This window comes from Euleptes europaea, chromosome 10, assembly GCF_029931775.1.
Source record: "Euleptes europaea isolate rEulEur1 chromosome 10, rEulEur1.hap1, whole genome shotgun sequence".
Taxonomy (NCBI): domain Eukaryota; kingdom Metazoa; phylum Chordata; class Lepidosauria; order Squamata; family Sphaerodactylidae; genus Euleptes; species Euleptes europaea.
The window spans coordinates 58,499,530-58,518,040 of record NC_079321.1 but is presented as its reverse complement, the minus strand read 5'-3'; positions in this window follow the sequence as shown (position 1 = coordinate 58,518,040).

The following is an 18,511-nucleotide window of genomic DNA, read 5'->3' as shown; positions in this document are numbered from 1 at the left end:
AGCCAAAAATGGCTGCTGAACTGGTTTGCATTGGGTTTGGGGAAAAGCTGAAAGATAGTTTAAAGGTACTGCTGATTCAATCTGACTGGAGGCCACTAGCGTCACTGAAGACTGCTAAGATGAAAAACCAAAGGGTAGAGTTTTGCTGAAACAGAGCATTTATTTATGATTTATATGATTTCTGGGTGATCTAATTGTCCATTTACAGCCTATTCCTGAGCTGTGTGGGCGAAAGTTCTTTGGAGGCATGCAGGGGCCCGCATCGGCATCCGTGCCATGTGCACCGGTGCATGGGCCACTCGCACTACTATGACCAGCACGGACGCTGGCGTTGGGCCATGCATGCCAGACTGATTGTGCTGCCGTGGCAGCGCGGGCCTCGGACGTTGGCTTGGCCTCCTGCCTGTGCTCCTCCATGCACCATCATCCCAGAGGGCATTCCCGGAGGTGGAGCCACCTTTAGGCGGCTTCCTAACTCCCCCTTCAGGCTGGGAACACCCTCTTTGCCCTTACTTGCATTTACGCCACCTTTTTAGGTGGCGTAGCCCCATGGAACACTATGGAGTGGTTCCCTGGGGCTTGCATGTAAGGGCAGCTTTCTGCCTTTGGGGGTGGGGCTGAATCCTTTTTTGGAGGCGGCACTGCTGCGCTGCCTCCAGCCACCAGTGCAGCCCCTCCCCTTGGGAATGGGCTCTTAAACACTTGCCTGCCGAGCAGAGCAGTTATACAGAAAAGAGGTTGAGAACTTGATTGGGCTGTGTGACAGTGTGCATGTGTGAGAAGCCAATCACACCGTATTGAATGGTCAGTGTCAGGAGCAGGCCATGAGGATGGTATGCGGTAGTGCGATTGTGCTGCTTCCAGGTGCTGTTGTGCTATTCTGTCCAAGGCCAGTCTATGCCCCGTGTTTAGTCTTCATAGATTCCCATACTGTGGGAATCGCCAAGTACTCCTTCCTGCCTCTGGGAGGGGAGTTGCCTAGGTTACCAGTTATCTCCTTTTGCTCTTCCATATATGCTGCGTACCTTGCCTTTGCCCCTTACTAGCGTCCTTTTGAATATGGCTTCTGAAACCTGTCGATTCTAACCAATAAAACTGCTTTAGTGGATTTGCCGTCTGCTGAAATCTGTTTATGGGTTTGCCGCAGGGCTAGAGCTTACAGACAGCAAAATAATATAGTGAAGCAACCTGTTGACCACAGTAAACAGACTGATGAATTATTGAACTGATCATCAAAAAATTAGGTCTTTGTCGAAGGCTTTCACGGTCAGAGTTCATTGGTTCTTGTAGGTTATCCGGGCTGTGTAACCGTGGTCTTGGAATTTTCTTTCCTGACGTTTCGCCAGCAACTGTGGCCGGCATCTTCAGAGTAGTAACACTGAAGGACACTGTCCTGTCCTTCAGTGTTACTGAACACTGTGTTACTGAACACAGTGTTACTGAACACTGTCCTTCAGTGTTACTCCTCTGAAGATGCCGGCCACAGTTGCTGGCGAAACGTCAGGAAAGAAAATTCCAAGACCACGGTTACACAGCCCGGATAACCTACAAGAACCAATTAGGTCTTTGTTTGCAACTGGCAAACAGGATGCTAGTCAAACTGGTTGAGAACCTGTAGCATTGCCACTGAAAAGTATCTGACCCAAAAAAGCATCTCTAGCATTGGGAATATTCTTGGTAAGAAAAAGGCCCATGTAGCCTTCCAATACAAAATCCACATATATTTTATTGGAAATATATGGTAACCAGATACATTTCCTGTGCAGTCTAGTTCACAGATCTTTCCTTCATTCTCAAGCAACGTTTTCACATATATTCCTTCATCAGAGTTCCCTGCAAAGTAAAAAAAATAAATTAATGTTACTTTGGAAATAGTGTGATGTGCTAGCCACAATCTTCTGTGTTCCATTCAAAACCCTTAACATGAGAAGAAGAATGAGATTTTGTCAATCAACATGTCCTTCTCTGTATTTTCCAGAAAAGCAGAAAGCAATATTCATAGGGATAATATAGAAAACACTGACAACTGACGATCTAAGGACACTATTCAGCATAATGTACCTTATTCTGTTAAAAAGGAAAGTTATTTTTTTCCTTCTGTAAATGAGACAATATGATGGGGAAATTAAATTAAATGGTGATGTTATTCCCCTGGGGAAAAACAATTCTATTCAATAAATTAATTTTACATCAGTAGCTTTTTCCTTTCTGGAAACTGACAGTAATAACCTGACAGCTTAAAGCTTTAATAAACCTCACAAATGGGAAGCCTCCCCTCTTTCTTTAAAAAAAAAAAAGGAAAAAAGGAAAAGAAAATGGTATCAAAGGTATTACAGCTTTTCTATATTAATCATAAGGGCAGAAAAAAGGTTCAGTAAACTGCATTCCACTCACTTTTGTTACCGAAGAAGTATGCTACATGAGGATGGCTTCTGGTACAGAATGCAGGTATTAGTACTGTAGCAATCTCCTTCTTCAAGAAGTGCTCACAACCACAGTGACATTTCACATTAAGGCAGCTCTAAGCAAATACTATATGAAAAGGGCAAACACATGGAGGAAGCTGCCTGAGATGGCTATTCTTGCTGTAAACAAATCCATAGCCATCATGCTGTGTCAACAGAAGTCCATAGTAAACCAAAAGCCAATGGACTTTACACTCAGAGACTTAGGATGATAAGGTTTCAAAATGGAAAAAGAAACCATGGGGGTAGGTTCTCTTATAGGTGCAAAGGAGCCCAATCAGGGTGATAACTACAGTGTTTAGTCTTTATGTTGGGTCAGATTTCCTTTGGAGGAAAAGATGTTTTGTAAGGGAGGATGTGATTCCTTCGATTGCGGTTGCCAACCTCCAGGTACTAGCTGGAGATCTCCTGCTATTACAACTGCTCCCCAGCCAATAGAGATCAGTTCACCTGGAGAAAATGGCTGCTTTGGCAATTGGACTCTAAAGCATTGAAGTCCCTCCCCGCCCCAAACCCTACCTTCCTCAGGCTCTGCCCCAAAAACCTCCCGGTGGTGGTGAAGAGGGACCTGGCAACCCTACCTTAGATACATGTGTGCTCCATATTGGTAAAAAAAGGATAGTGCACATAGAATAACATCTTTTTAAAAAAAGATAGTCATGCAGTGACTTTGTGGAAGGAGGTGACATAGTACTGTTCTCTGGGCTTTTCTCTAGTGATTTCAAAAAATCTTTTGCTGGAGTGGAACAGCTCAGAGCATCGGACAAAATAATTCCATTTGTATGTAAATGTTTTAAAAGATTTACAAAATAGCATGGGCAGGGGAGGGGGTAGAAGTATAGATGCCTATAGAAGTACAGATGCAATCAATAATGAGCAACCATACAATGTGGCCTGAACAGTATCACTGGCTAGATGTATGTGGGAAGGGAACTGCCTTTTCCCAGTAGAAACAAATCAACTAGAGCTTTACAGGTCAATAGGGGAGACAAATTAAGGATACGCTTGTTTATTCTTGAGTCCATTTTGATTTTGTTTTGCTATTGTAATGAAAATTACAAAGACTTAAGATGGCCTTTCTTCTGTCACTGAGTGGCAGTCTTTATTAAATTGTTTCTTACACATTCTTCAGTGTGTCTCATACACACACATGTGGATACTTAGATCTGCTTGTGTGAGTGTGTGTATAGACATGCAGATTTCTTTAAATTAAACTCTTCAATTGATTCATTAGTTAACAGGTAGATAATGAATCAACCAAAAAATTTAATGCTTAATTGCTCTGGCAAATTGCAATTTCAAAGTTTGGGAAATGCAATTTTCTACAACTAATTTAGTAGAGGGAACTAATACAGTCGAATTCTATGCGACAACTAAGTTAATATTTAGGATGAAATAATTATCTGGAAAGGCTACACTCAGTGTTCCAAGATACTTTTAATTCTACTTCTTTAACCCATTTCTCTGGTGGTAATGTTTTAAATTACATAAGAAGTTAATTAATAACCAGCACCAAACATGAACACTTCAACAAGCCTTCCAGATATCTGTTCAACATGATCTATGGAACTTACACCTGAATCTGTGTGATGACATTTTGCATTAAAGAGGTTACTTGAATGCATGATGCATTTTTGCAGCACAATTCCATGGAGAACAGAGGACTCAAATGTTATATTTAATCCTTAGAGCCAATCCCAAACTGCAAATATTAACCCTTAGCCTTAGAATAGGCTCTGTTCTCATTCTTCTCATAAAAACTTTATGTTTCTCTGAAAGTATTTTAGAACAGTGACAAAAAGCCCTCTCGCAGATTCCAGTGAACATGACTGTGAGGAAAGCCTGGGAAACCAGCCAGAACTGAAGGATACACCTTTCTTGTTCATTCTAGGCTATGACATCATTTTATTCACATTGGGTTCGACCAACAACAACAAAAACCTTCAATATTATACCCTGCAGAATAGGTGTTATGTGCATACTCCACGTGGATCTTTGCAGTGCCACCACATATACCCTTCTTGATACATTCTTTTTTTTTCATTTTTAATTATACTGATGAACAATTGGTGAGTGTAAAAGCCATTCTATTGAACAGTAAATAATTGCTCAGTCACTAGGGGTTGCCAACTGCCAGGTAGTAGCAGGAGATCTCCTGCTAATTCAACTGATCTCCAGCCAATAGAGATCAGATCACCTGGAGAAAAATGGCTGCTTTGGCAATTGAACTCTGTGGCATTGAAGTCCCTCCCCTCCCCCAAACCCCGCCCTCTATAGGCTCCACCTCCAAAATCTCCCGCCGGTTGCGAAGAGGGACCTGGCAACTCTATCAGTCACACAAAGTAGTTTTACTTTGGACTTCTTCATGTGTTACCTTTATAGAATGGGAGCTACTGCAGCATGGTTTCTCGCTATGTTTCTTAAGTCATGTCAAACAACTAAGCTGGCAAGGGGACCCTATAGCTTCCCCTCCCCACATACCAGCCACTTTGGTTGGAACTAGAGATGGGCAAATGCCCTCATGTTCAATTCAAAACTTACTGCATTTTGGCAAGCATCTCTGAACACCTGAAAATGCTCAGTGGACATTTGTAAGGGCTCAAAGGGGATGCATGCAAAACAAACACATACATGCACACCCAAGTGTTATTGACCTCACCCCCACTCTCTACCAGTTACCTCTTCCTTTCCAGGCCACAATTCTTACCTTTCTGAAAAGACAGGAATAATAAGCGATGGGGAATGGTTCTTTCAATAGACCCCAAGTGGGAAATGACTCTTCCCAAACTTCCTCAGTATAACTTCCTGTTATACAGTCAGTATGGTATAGCAGTAGCAGTTGTCATAATAGGACCTGGGAGACCCACGTTTGAACCTCAACTCTGCCATGGAAGTTTGCCTGCTGACCTTGTGCCAGCCACATACACTCAGGCTCCCCTACTTCATATGGTTGTCATGAGGATAAAATAGCAGAGAAGAGAACATAAACCACTAGGATTGCCAAACTCCAGGTGGTAACTGGAGATCTCCCACGATTACAACTGATCTCCAGGCGACAGAGATCATCTCACCTGGAGAAAATAGCCACTTTGGAAGGTGAACTCTATTGCATTATACCCAATTTAAGTCCCTCCCCTCCCCAAACCTTGGCCTCCTCAGGCTCCACCCCCCAAATTTGTTGGTATTTCCCAACCCAGAACTGGAAACCATATAAACCTTGTTGGGTCCTCAGTGGGGAGATAGGTGGGGCATATTTGAAGCAAATAAATAAATAATAAATTGATGAGAATTACAATGTTCTTGCCCCCCTCCCAACAACAATCAGATGGCTGAAGAAACTTCCATTTAGGGACATCTTGCCATAACATCTAGCTGAGCTTCTGTCCGTGTCAAATCTGCAGGTAGAAAAGACTGGGCATGGCAAGAGGTGCAAGCTTAAAAGCTCTTGGATCACAGCTTATAGCCATTGGGTGACCTACCCACAGGATTCAGAACTTGCTCAAAATACTCTTCTTTCTTTCTTTCTTTCTTTCTTTCTTTCTTTCTTTCTTTCTTTCTTTCTTTCTTTCTTTCTTTCTTTCTTTCTTTCTTTCTTTCTTTCTAATTGCTGTTTATTTAAATTTTAGTTAGGTGTTTTTCTATGCCAATCTGGATCCCCATTGAGGAAGAAAGTGGGGTAATAAATTGGCTAAATAAAACAAAAGCCCCATCAAACCAGCAGGAAGTCATGCTACGGACTTTGTGAAGTCCAATTTTCAGAAAAGATGGGCCCCCAAAGAGAAGAAAGCAACTCACAATCAAGTTACCTTAGTGAATAAGTGTTACTCACTTGCCATTATTAGAATGGTAACTTTTAACCAATATGTCTGAACAGTTCATAGTCTTCTTTTACTGAGAGGGTCTGAAGCAAATTGAGTACTCAGACTTCTATTTCCTACTCTAGCAGTGCAATTTAAAGACACAGGGTCAAGCAGCAGGACTGTAAAACAAAACTGCCAAATAACACTTATCCTCTGAAAATGCATACCCATTTGAATACTATTACAAAGAAATATCTCAAATAAAATATCAAGCTGTGTAAACTAACCTGCTATTACGGAAAGCGTGCTAGGATCTTTTATATACCTTAATCCGATTGATCTTTCAAACAGAAAAAAAGAACAGAAAACTACCTTCTTCAAATATCAAAAAGCGACCCATAAACGGAAACAGCGGGACATGTTTGAAATTTAAATCTACGATCCTGTAAAATATTTAATAAATATTTGGAAAAAAGAAAAACATAGGAGAGCTACTTCTGCAAATAGGATTCGTTTCACATGCCATGAAATTATGGCTGATCCTTGCTGCGGAGAAGCTGGGTGCAACTGCCGAATATCAGAGACTGAAATCCAAGAAGCAACATGGAAAGCTTAGACTAGCATGGTGGTTTGCATTTTCATAGACTCTGTGGACAGGGGCATAGCTCACACTCATTTCCACCGACAGTTGAAGGCGAGAAGAAATGGCCAGCTAATTATCCCAGCACATTTGCTCTGGGCATAGAAGTCTTTTGAGGAGCTTGGAGGTGAGAGTGGAGGAGAACACTTGTCTTCTGATTTTTCTTTTGCAAAACTCTGAATGATAGCAATCCCAGACAGCCCTACTCAGTTCTTCAAGTAGCCACCCAAATCAATTTAATACAGATAACACTCAACCATAAGAATGGTTGAACTAGTAAAGATATTAGTCTTGTGCTGCTTCAGTACTATAGGAATTGCTTCTGCATGGCAGGAACCCACACCTACAGTAAAGAAAAAGTATCTGTAAATACTAAAGTAAGACATGTGACAATGTTATGACATAATTTGAGACATGGATGTGGCAGTCTGGCTGGAAAATCAGACTTGCTCAGCATACAACTTTTAAATTAAGCATCATTGGGATAAAAGTAGCTATGAGGTTTCATAGAAATAACATCCATGCAATCTGAGAGCCCAGCTGGCACCTGAAACTCTCCTGGCCGTGTCTTTAAAGGGGGTGTCAAATGCGTAAATTGCTACAATCACTAACAGCCCATTCCTGAGCTGAGGCGTACGGGGACAGCGGGGAAGAAGTGCAGCGGCGCCTCTTCCTAAGCAGTTTCCCCGATGCCGTCAAAGAAAAAAAAGCAGTTTCGTGGCTTTTTTTGGTTTAACCGGGGCTTTTCGCCCCATTGGAAACAGCAAGGCTGCGCCTGCTAATAGCAGGCGCAGCAACGCTGTTCCGGCCACTAGCGTAAGTGGCTAAAAGGGGATAGGGAGCCGACTAGCCGCCAGCTCCTCTACCTGGCCCGTCCTCAGAATGCCCCCCTGGCCCAGCGCGGCCTCTCCATGCTGTTGCCGGTGCCACTGAGAGGCCGCACCAGTGGAGGGGGGAGGCGCAGTCCCGTGGTGCTCGGCTGCCGACGGGACTGGCCTCACCGCCGGCGTGAATGTGTGTAATTGCGTGATGTGTGTAATTGTGTGACCTCGCCGCCTCCTATGGCGTTTTGGCCCCATTTTCAGGAATGGGCTGTTAGTAGTGTACTAAGTAGCCTTTCAAGAGAATAGATTTTTAAGAATAGTTTTTTTAAAAACTCCCAACATCAACAAATAAAAGAAACAAGGCCCACCAAGTTCATCCCTTGTATTCAAAAAGTTGTGAGGGTCAGCAGGTTCATCCCTTGCAGTCAAAAAGCTGCATTTTATATACCATCAAAAATTGTCAGCTCTCTTTATTTCATGTCCATCTACAAGGGCTGTCAAGAGCTCCCATAAGCCCCAAGATAAAGACTCTTCTGGGGGCCCCTCATGCTGCCAAGATCAACCCAAACATCATATTAAAGTAGATTACATTATTTGTCCAGCTCCAGAGGTCCCTATCCCTTTCCCGTTCTCCTAACCCTTACCTCTTTTGTTTTCCTAGTCCTTCCCTTGTAAAGAGCAAATATCCACTTGAGATTTTAGGATTGAGACAGAGCTGCTTCTGCTATTGCCTGTTGACTTTTGTATTCACTGTGAAATGAGATCCATAGAGAATGGATGCCTGAACGAGATCCATCACATGATGCCACCAGGCTAACAGCTGCAAGATTTTGGCCATTTGTCAGAAGCCTAGTAGAACTTCTCAAGTCTTATTTCACATAGTATGGCATGCTTCCACCACAAAGATCACCAAGCAATTGGAATAAAGATCATCCATTTGTATTTATGTGTTACATATTAATATGCTTAACCAGCTGTAACCTAACCTATGATTTATCACTAATTCAAGTCATTATGACTAGCAACAAAAGAGGTTCTTGGAAGTTTGGTTAAACACATTAATAAAGGAAAATATATCAAGCCCGACTATTGTGAGAGTAGTGTTCCAACCTCCAGGTACTAGCTGGAGATCTCCTGCTATTACAACTGATCTCTAGCCGATAGAGATCAGTTCCCCTGGAGAAAACAGCTGCTTTGGCAATTGGACTCTATGGCATTGAAGTCTCTCCTCTCTCCCCAAACCCCACCCTCCTCAGGCTCCACCCCAAAAACCTCCTGTCAGTTGCAAAGAGGAACCTGGCAACCCTATGTGTGAGAACAATTTAGCAGTCTCTATGACTGTCATTACAAGGCTTAGGTACGGCTTGGAACAGAAATCTTTACACTGGAGTCAAAACATCCTGAAAAGTGACAAGCTATATGGCTATAAAACACAGTGGCATGGAAAATTTTATTCCACAGAGCTTTTGTGTATGCTTTACAAAAGAGGAAGGTTTCTGGGAGATTATCTCCAGTAATTAGAAGTCCCTGGTTGTGTTTACATGGTTAGCAAGTGTAAAATATGATGACCTGCTGAGGATTTGCAAACTGCTAAGTTATAATGATGGATCGTGGGGAGAGGACATGTAAGATTTCCCAGACTTCTGCTGGGAATACTTCAAAAGTAAGGCATGTTGTTTTTCCCTGGGGTTTATAACACCTCTTCTGACTTAATCGGCTTGCCCCTCCTCCTTTCTTTTCAGCTCTCTAGGAGAAATTTCCACCCTGGAAAATCTCATGATTTGCCTGGGACAGCTAAAGTAATAAACATCTTCCTCAGATGAGTTATATTGGCGTCAAAGAACAACATAAAATTTCAATAAAATGAGTACCATTGTCTACTAATAACACCAAACCACTGCTTCTTAAAAGGTGACTTTAATGTAATATTTCTGATGATCCTAAAAAAAAAAAAAACTTTAGCTATCATATAAAAAACAAAAATACGGAGGTAAGGGCATCACAGCAAAAACCTAACTGCAATTTATTTAAAATTATTGAGAATAAATTATAACAAGAAGCCTGGTTTTTTTATTATTATTATTATTTTGCATTTCATTTACATTCTCATGGCACTCAAACAAATTATTCCTCTTTCCTGTGATGGGGTAATATATGCAAGCCATGCTCACTTATTTTATACAGTAACATTTGAACAGAGTTATCCCTGTATGTTTGCTCTCAAAGAAATAAAGTGGAGAGATGAGTAATGCTACCTTACTGCTAATCCCTGCTCCAAAGCAAAAAAAAAAAAAAAAAAAAAAAAAACCCAGGGGCATCATTTGAAATGAGGGGTAGAGGAAGCTTTGCGCATCTTCTCATTGACACAGCCAAGTGATGCAGGAAGGAGAGGTGAAAATGATTCAGGTGAGCTATTTACAAGTGTAGGTTACAGCTAACGATCAAGCATGAGTGTTGCATATAAAGCTGGCTGCTTTATGGGTTAAACTTAAAAATGAGCTTACCATCAGTGGTATTTTCCAGAGGTAAAAAAATAGATCTCTGCAACCTGAAGGGTCTAGTTGTCCTCATTTAATGCTTATCACTTAAACAGAGGAGTCAGCAGAATCCATCCTGGATTGTAGGTCCAAGATGCCCATGGTCATAGGAATATAAGAAGAAGTTTGCTGGACTAGACTGATGGTCCATCTACTACTGCTAAAGGAACAGGTTGTAACCGGGGAATCCTGCCAGAGAGACCTTTCCCTTCACATCAAGGCCTGCTTTTTCTGTGACTATCAGAGCAATCCTAAGGGGGGGGGGTAGTTGGGATGAGCCCAGGGGCAGCGCAGCTGTGTTACCTCCTGAGTGGCTTGCTGACTTGGGGCAGCAAGCCGAAAATGCAGTTTTAAGAAGACCCCATGAAACGCCTCCATTGAGAGAGCCAGTGTGGTATAGTGATTAAGAGCAGTGGTTTGGAGTAGTGGAGAACCGGTTTTGATTCCCCACTCCTCCACATGAGCGGCAGAGGGTAATCTTTTGAACTGGGTTCGTTTTCCCACTCCTACACATGATGCCAGCTGGGTGACCTTAGGCCGGTCACACTCTCAGTCCTACCTACCTCACAGGGTGGCTGTTGTGGGGAGGGAAAGGGAAGGTGATTGTAAGCCGGTTTGATTCTGCCTTAAGTGGTAGAGAAAGTCAGCACATAAAAGCCAATTCTTCTTTGTTATGCCTCCCTTCTTTGCAGGTGCAAGTATGCACCCTGGCAAAAAGGGGCCTTCCCAGGGCTAAAGGCCTCAGGGAGCTGACGAAAGTCAGCCCTGCCCCTGGGAATGCCCCCTTTGGTGCCAGTGCAAGCCTTTGCACTGGGGAAATGCTGCCCAGCGGCTGCACTAGCGCCCATGTATGGTGCTTCCACGTGGCTCCCAAACACCAGCATAAGTGGCCTTGCGCTGGCGTTAGTGCCAGTTTCCTTGGCGCAAGTAGCACTAACACCAGTGCAGGAGTCACGCTGGCTCCGATCCCCTTTGCATCCCCCTTTCAGGATTGCTCTGTGAGGGTGCAATCCCGATAGCATTTTCCTGGAAGTAAGTCCCACTTCTAAGAGCCCTGTGGTGCAGAGTGGTAAGCTGCAGTACTGCTGTCTAAGCTCTGCTCACGACCTGAGTTCGATCCCAACGGAAGTTGGTTTCAGGTAGCCGGCTCAAGGTTGACTCAGCCTTCCATCCTTCCGAGGTCGGTAAAATGAGTACCCAGCTTGCTGGGGGTAAAGGGAAGATGACTGGTGAAGGCACTGGCAAACCACCCCGTAAACAAAGTCTGCCTAGGAAACATCAGGATGTGACATCACCCCATGGGTCAGGAATGACCCGGTGCTTGCACAGGGGACCTTTACCTTTACATTTAAGTCCCACTTAATAAAGTCTCACTTAATAAAGTGGGACTTGCCTCTGAGTATACCTGCTTAGGATTGCTCTCTGAGTGTATGATCATGGTGGAGGCTAGCTCCATGTTGAGAATGTGGGGAAAGAAGAGGAACACCAAGTGTTTTTCATCCTTTTCTGCTGTCAGGGACATTTGATTGGAAAGCATGCAATTTCCTGGTTCACCTGTGGGCCATGCATTACTGAACACAAAACAAAACTGAAGACCAAAACCTTATACTGCACTCAGAGCTTTTTCACACCCATGAAAAGGTCAACCATGTCAAGTCAAAAGGACAACACAAGGCATGCAACTGTTGAGAAGCAATAAAAGCCCTGCATGCTCCCCTCATGAAGATTAAGTTTCCTTCTAGGTGCAGAAATGCATCTTGGATTTAAGAGCTGTATATGTCTACAGCATGCCCACCTCATCTTTGAAAGCATTTCACTCATTCAAAAAGAGAAAATATTTCAAAGGAGTTTTTTTTTCAATACTCCTCCAAATCCCCAATTTTTCAAGGAAACATTTAAAAAATTACTGCAACCATATCATGCACCAGTTTACACTTAATGTACAACTATTTCTATGTTCAACCTATGGGAAGTGAAAGAGGATAAATGAATTTATCACCACTGGAAAACTCATACTGGAAACCTTTGAATCAAGTTGATTCCTTTGTATGAGGTAAAATTTCAGATTTGAATGGAACTGTTATTTTCTACATCCTTCTGATGAATATCAGTGGTTGAAACACACCCATTTAAAATATGGGTTAATTTTATGGTTTTGTAAGGCTGAAATAATGTATTTTCTTGAAGATTTTCATCACACATGAACATTAGTGTGTGCAATTTCTATTTTATTTAGGAAATGTATACATGTAAATAAATTAAGAATAATAGTCTAGTTTATTTGTTAATCCTAATTTTGATGTTTTTCGGCACATCTCTGTCAGCTGTAATTCTTTTTTGTTTTCTCCTTTCATAATTATATTTATATTTCAGCATAAGAAAATGCTTTAAAACAGAACATTTCACAAGCAGAACAGCAGCCGCTTATTTGTGCTAATTATTATTCATGCATTAGCACCCATTAGTCTGCACTTTTTTAAGAAGGGGGGGAATCAATCAGCATTCCAATCTTGCTTTCTTAGCAGAATGTCATTATTGTGGTTTTCAAAATCTGGCAAACATCCTAAGAAGAGACCCTTTTTGCCACATGGACTGTCTAATCCAGACATCATTATTGATCAAACTGACATAAACCTGCCAAAGTTTGCTGGAATCGTGCTATACATGAAAGACAGGGATCTGGCGCTGTCTACTATCCCTGAGAATCCTTATCAGCAAAAAGAATGGAGAAATCAGACTATGGAACCCAGAGAGCACTAAAGAAAAATGAAAGCCAAAGCTTACGAGCAATAGGATCCTGAGACGTCTCAGGTTTGCCATTGACAGGAGACTTGTTCAAGTCCATTTCAAAAGAGAACAAATCAGTGTTACAGTGATAAAGTTTATTGTCTGTGGCCGAAGGCCATCACAATCCACCATACAAAACATTAAAATAACATTAAATAACATTAAAATAACTTTAAAACAGTCTGACCCACAAGGAACTAGTATTTAAATATGTTAAGTTCCCTGATTAAAAACAGCTTTAGCTTGGATTTTCTTAGCTGCTAAAGCAAAGAGCGACACTTTGTAGGAAACATCAGGATTGGTGTCTGATAGGAGAATGTGCAGCTTCTCTGGATCTGGAGAAAGATTTTGGCCCTTTAGAATCGCTCCGAGGAATTTAAGTCTGGGCTCTGTATAAAGAGGACAGAATAAGGTGTAATGAGTTAGGTCCTTTGAGCGGCCCCACAAATACATAGGCGAGAGGCCCATGGTGTTCAAGAGTAACTTCCAGCTATCCAAGCCGTTGGCATGGTTTGAAACCGGAGGGAGGTAAAAGCTACTCTGAGGTTATGGAAGGGAATACTGACCAGGTATGAAGCTCTGGCATGATCCCTTTTAAACTGTTTAAACAATGGTGAGAATTTGGAATGGGAGATCGATTGGAATATTTAACCTGAGCTTTGATGGCAGTGTGAAAATTTGTAAGTGCAATCGCTATAGCTAACAAGTCAAGGATATATTTCTTCAGAATACATGCCTGGGGGAAAAAACATTTTCACGGCTTAAAACATGAAATACAAAGCCACTGACCTAGAGCTCGCCTAGACAGCAGATGAAATATGTGGTTCTCTCTAAAAACTGTAGCTGTATGTTTGGCTTCTTAACAGGTAGTAGGACTGACCTCGTGTTGTGGTGCAACAATCAACTTTCACTGGCTCAGTGGGTGCAGAGAGGCAAACGCACACAAAACATCATGATGGATCAACAAGGTTAAATTCTGTTTGGTATTACAATGGGTTATAGGGCAAAGGGTGAACTCAAAGCACAGCTGCCATTTTCTGCAGCAACCCTGCTGACTGCAGCATCTTTTTCAGGTCTCTTTTGCTTGTGAAAAAATATTACACCACGTCACAGCAGAGCATCGGCAATGCTGTCTTAAGCCGCGTTACACCCTTCTAAGCCTTCTAAGTTGGTCTACTACTATTAGTCAACCAACCAGATAAGATGTATTTACATTTTAGCAAAGTTTAAATCCATTCCCATGCAGGCAAAGTGTCCATGCACAGAAGGCTTCCTTTAAGGCAAAACAGATTATCTAGTATCAACCCAATCTTTATACCTCCCTCCCTCCAAGGAGCTGAAGGTGGCATGCATGGTTCTCCTCTCTTCCATCTAATGCTGACAACACTCCTGAGGTTAGTCTAAGAAGTTGTGAATGGAACAAGATCGCTAGCGATGCACCCTCAAATCAGCCAAGGTATGAAATATCAATGATTGTGTGTGTGTTAAGTGCCGTCAAGTCACTTCCGACTCATGGCGACCCTATGAATGAAAGTCCCCCAAAATGTCCTATCTTTGACAGCCTTGCTCAGATCTTGCAAATTGAAGGCTGTGGCTTCCTTTATTGAGTCAATCCATCTCTTGTTGGGTCTTCCTCTTTTCCTGCTGCCCTCAACTTTTCCTAGCATGACTGTCTTTTCCAGTGACTCTTATTGTCTCATGACGTGACCAAAATACGATAGCTTCAGTTTAGTCATTTTAGCTTCTAGGGTCAGTTCAGGCTTGATTTGATCTAGAACCCACTGATTTGTTTTTTTGGCAGTCCACAGAATCCATAACCCTCTCCTCCAACACCACATTTCAAAGGAATCTATTTTCTTCCTATCAGCTTTCTTCACTGTCCAGCTTTCACACCCATACATAGTAATAGGGAATACGATGGCATGAATAGGGTAATCAGTGATTAGGAATGATCAAATAGACTATATGCTCTTCAGCATCACAGATCTCTGTGTGTCTCAGTGCCGTTTTCTATACAAATATCTTACCTAGTTATTAGCCTTGGTAGGAAACAGATGGGAAAGGAGTAGTTCCTGTTTTTCAGATGGGCATCATTATTTTGCTCCTATCTCTTTTTTAAAACAGGAGATACTATTGGGTAGCTTTGAGAGATGCAAGTTTCCCTTGACTAAGGGGAAGGCTATTTCAAACCTTCCTGCATGTCCTGGCTAGTGTTTTTGTGGCAAAGTTTTCCCACCCTCCCTTTTGTATAGCAGTATGAGATTAACTGTTCACTTTGGGGCCAAGCAATAATGTGTGTGTTTTTTTCGGCTGGATACTGGGTGGGGTTGCCCAAATGCTAGCAAACCCTTCAGGCAGCCTCTTAGCAAACCCTTACTTGAAGGAAGGAAGTGATTTAATTAGTTGCTGTTCAGCTGGTTAAAAAAAATTAAATTACCCAATACCCATACTGACCCATTCTTGGTGTCTGCCATCTTTCGTTTGGAGTATGAGACCAATTTCCTGTTCACGACTGAAGAAAGTAGGATGAGGATTATCTTAAAACCAGAGTATGCAGGTGAAGGGGAGAGCTATCCTGCCCCTTGCCACACCTTCTTCTGGTGCTTGAAGCAGTTTTCCTGGGTAGGCACCAGTAGTCAGCCAGGCTGAGGAAAAGATGCTGAAATCCATGCAGCAAAGTTAGAACCAGGAAGCAGGGTTTAACTGTCTGGCACTTTCCATTTTTGTATATCTATAGATCCCCCCCTTCCCATTTCAGGATCCTGCTGATGAGCAAAAACCTCACTTAGCACTTACCACCATGCCAACTGTGCATGAAGAATTTTAATTACCTCTGAAACGGAAAAATTTTCTCCTATCTGCCTGAAATTTAGTAGGGAGGCTACCTTGGCTAAGGGACCCAACCCTTAACAATTTCATTCCCACTGAGTGGGAAACAAAACTGTTACTACCAAACATGTCTTTCCCATAAAAGAGTACAAATAGGGTAATCATTACAATAAAGAAAATACAATAAAGAAAAGAAAGAACAAAATTACCCCCCCACCCCCCAAAAAGCCAATATGATTGAGTGCACATGCCTAGGCTGTAAACACATGCATTTTCGCATGTGACCTGCTTCCTCCCAGTAAAGGAATGCATGTCGAGAGGGTAGACGGAAGAATGGGGCTCCCCTGTGTCCTGTTGAGACAAATGCACGTATGGATTCTGTACCGCATGGTTTGCGCCGTAGATTATTTCAGTGGACATGGCACCCTGGTCCCAAACACATTTCCTTGGGATAATATTCCATGAATACAATTACTGGTTTTTTTAATATTGTAATAAAGGGTTTTAATATTACATCCTTTGGGGTAGTTTAGTTTGGGATGCACACTGTAGGCAATGATACTCCACCCTAAACAATGGAATCACTGAACTCAACAAGATGTTCCCATATCAGCATCCTTCTGTCCTATCACTATCCTACCACACAGAGCACCAGTGCATACATGGATATCCCACATGTGATAGAATATTACTATTCATTCCATTAAAGGAAGGCGAACTGTTCCAGGCACCTGCTGTAGTGATAGGAATTACTCCAGATTATTATTTTTTGCTGGATATTGTGCCTGTTTCTTAGGTAAAACAATATATTTGTAAAGAATCCACTATTTCAAAACACCGTAAGTTTCCAGTATATAGTTTACCAATTGAAACTGACCCCATTACATTGCCCTGGAAGCTTGCATTCCTTTGGAAAGTGGAAAGTTTAAAACAATATTACAATTCAACAGTTTTGTTAGAAGGAAAATGCATTCAAGTTTAGTGGAGGAATACAGTCCCATTAATGTCAGTGATGATGTATGATATTTATTATTATTGGCATGAAAAAAATTAAAGCTCAGTGAATAAATCTTTTCACTGGTACTCCTTTATTTCTATGCCTCATTCACTTCTTTTGGTTTTTTTCTATATCTTGCTGAATTTTGTTTTAGTTTAGAAATTGCCCCAACCCGGTGATTTCTCATTGGCAGTGAAGTTCTGATACACAAGCAGAACACTTCCCACTGTTTTTATATTAATTGACTTGTCATCAACAGAACTTTGGTGTAGGCCATACCTACATTGGAGAAGGTCCATACAGAAACGTCTGTGTATGCAGAGAATATATGGCATTTTTAATTTAGTTAACTTCAGTCTCTATAGACTTTCCTGCATAGGCTCAAGTCTTTAGCTGGGATAATGTTCATAAGGTTAGTGATGTGTGATGATTCCTCTACTCAAATTGCAACTTGATTGTAGCCCTGAAGCACTCGAAAAAGTTTGCTTTTCATGAAGTATTCAAAAGTAGTCTCAGTTGCATTGCTAATATTTTGCAACTTTCTTTTTCACTCTCCTCACATCCCATCAATACAGGAATGTAACCAAAATCACAAACAAGAATGATGCTACAGATGAAGGGCTTGGCTCCAAAAGACTGGGGCCATCAGTGGCATGGGGCAGGTTTAGGGAGCAATCCGAAGTAGGTCTACTCAAAATACTACTCAGTTCTACTCAGTGTGGTTTACTCCCAGGAGAGTGTCAGACTTTCAGCTGTGTTCCTGAGTGCACCTGTAGACAGGAATAGATCTCATTTGCAGCTATGAAGAAGAAGAGTTGGTTTTTATATACTGACTTTCTCAACAGTTTAAGGAAGAATCAAACCAGCTTACGGTCACCTTTCCCTCCCCCTCCCCAAAACAGACACCCTGTGAGGTAGGTGGGACTGAGAGTGTGTGACTAGCCCAAGGTCACCCAGCTGGCTTCATGTGTAGAAGCAGGGAAACAAATCCAGTTCACCAGATTAACGTCCGCCACTCATGTGGAGGAGTGGAGAATCAAACCCGCTTCTCCAGATCCGAGTCCACCGCTCCAAACCACCGCTCTTAACCACTACACCCTGCTGGCTCTGGGTAAAGGCAAAAGGCTGCTCTTAGGTATTTTGCTGCAGTGAGGACAAAGCCTCTCCTTCACCCTGTCAAGGGATGGCTCATCCCTCAGTGACAAGAAGCCTGTAATGTAGTGCAGGGTTCCTTGCAATAAAGAAGCTTCACTCAGCGTACATCCCTCCCCATCATCTTGTCAGGCATCTCCATAGCAGTTTACCATCCAGGATTTCTCCACTTGGGTCTTTCATCTCTCAGGTGATGCCGCTACTTTATTCATAGCCTTTAAATTATTGCTGCTATTAATATTATCCTAATTATTACTACTGTTGTATTGACAAGCATGGGAGGAAGAACAAACACAAAGAAGCTGGCCTTTTGTGCAGGAGTACAACATCTAGGAAAAAAAAGATTAAACAACCCCCCCCCCCCACACACACACACACACACTAGCCAGTCATTAAATCAAATAAGAGGCAAGCCTTGTACTTTTAAAGCTTGGCTTTGCAGTCGGGCAAATGGTGTAAAAAGGCTGGTAATACAGTGGC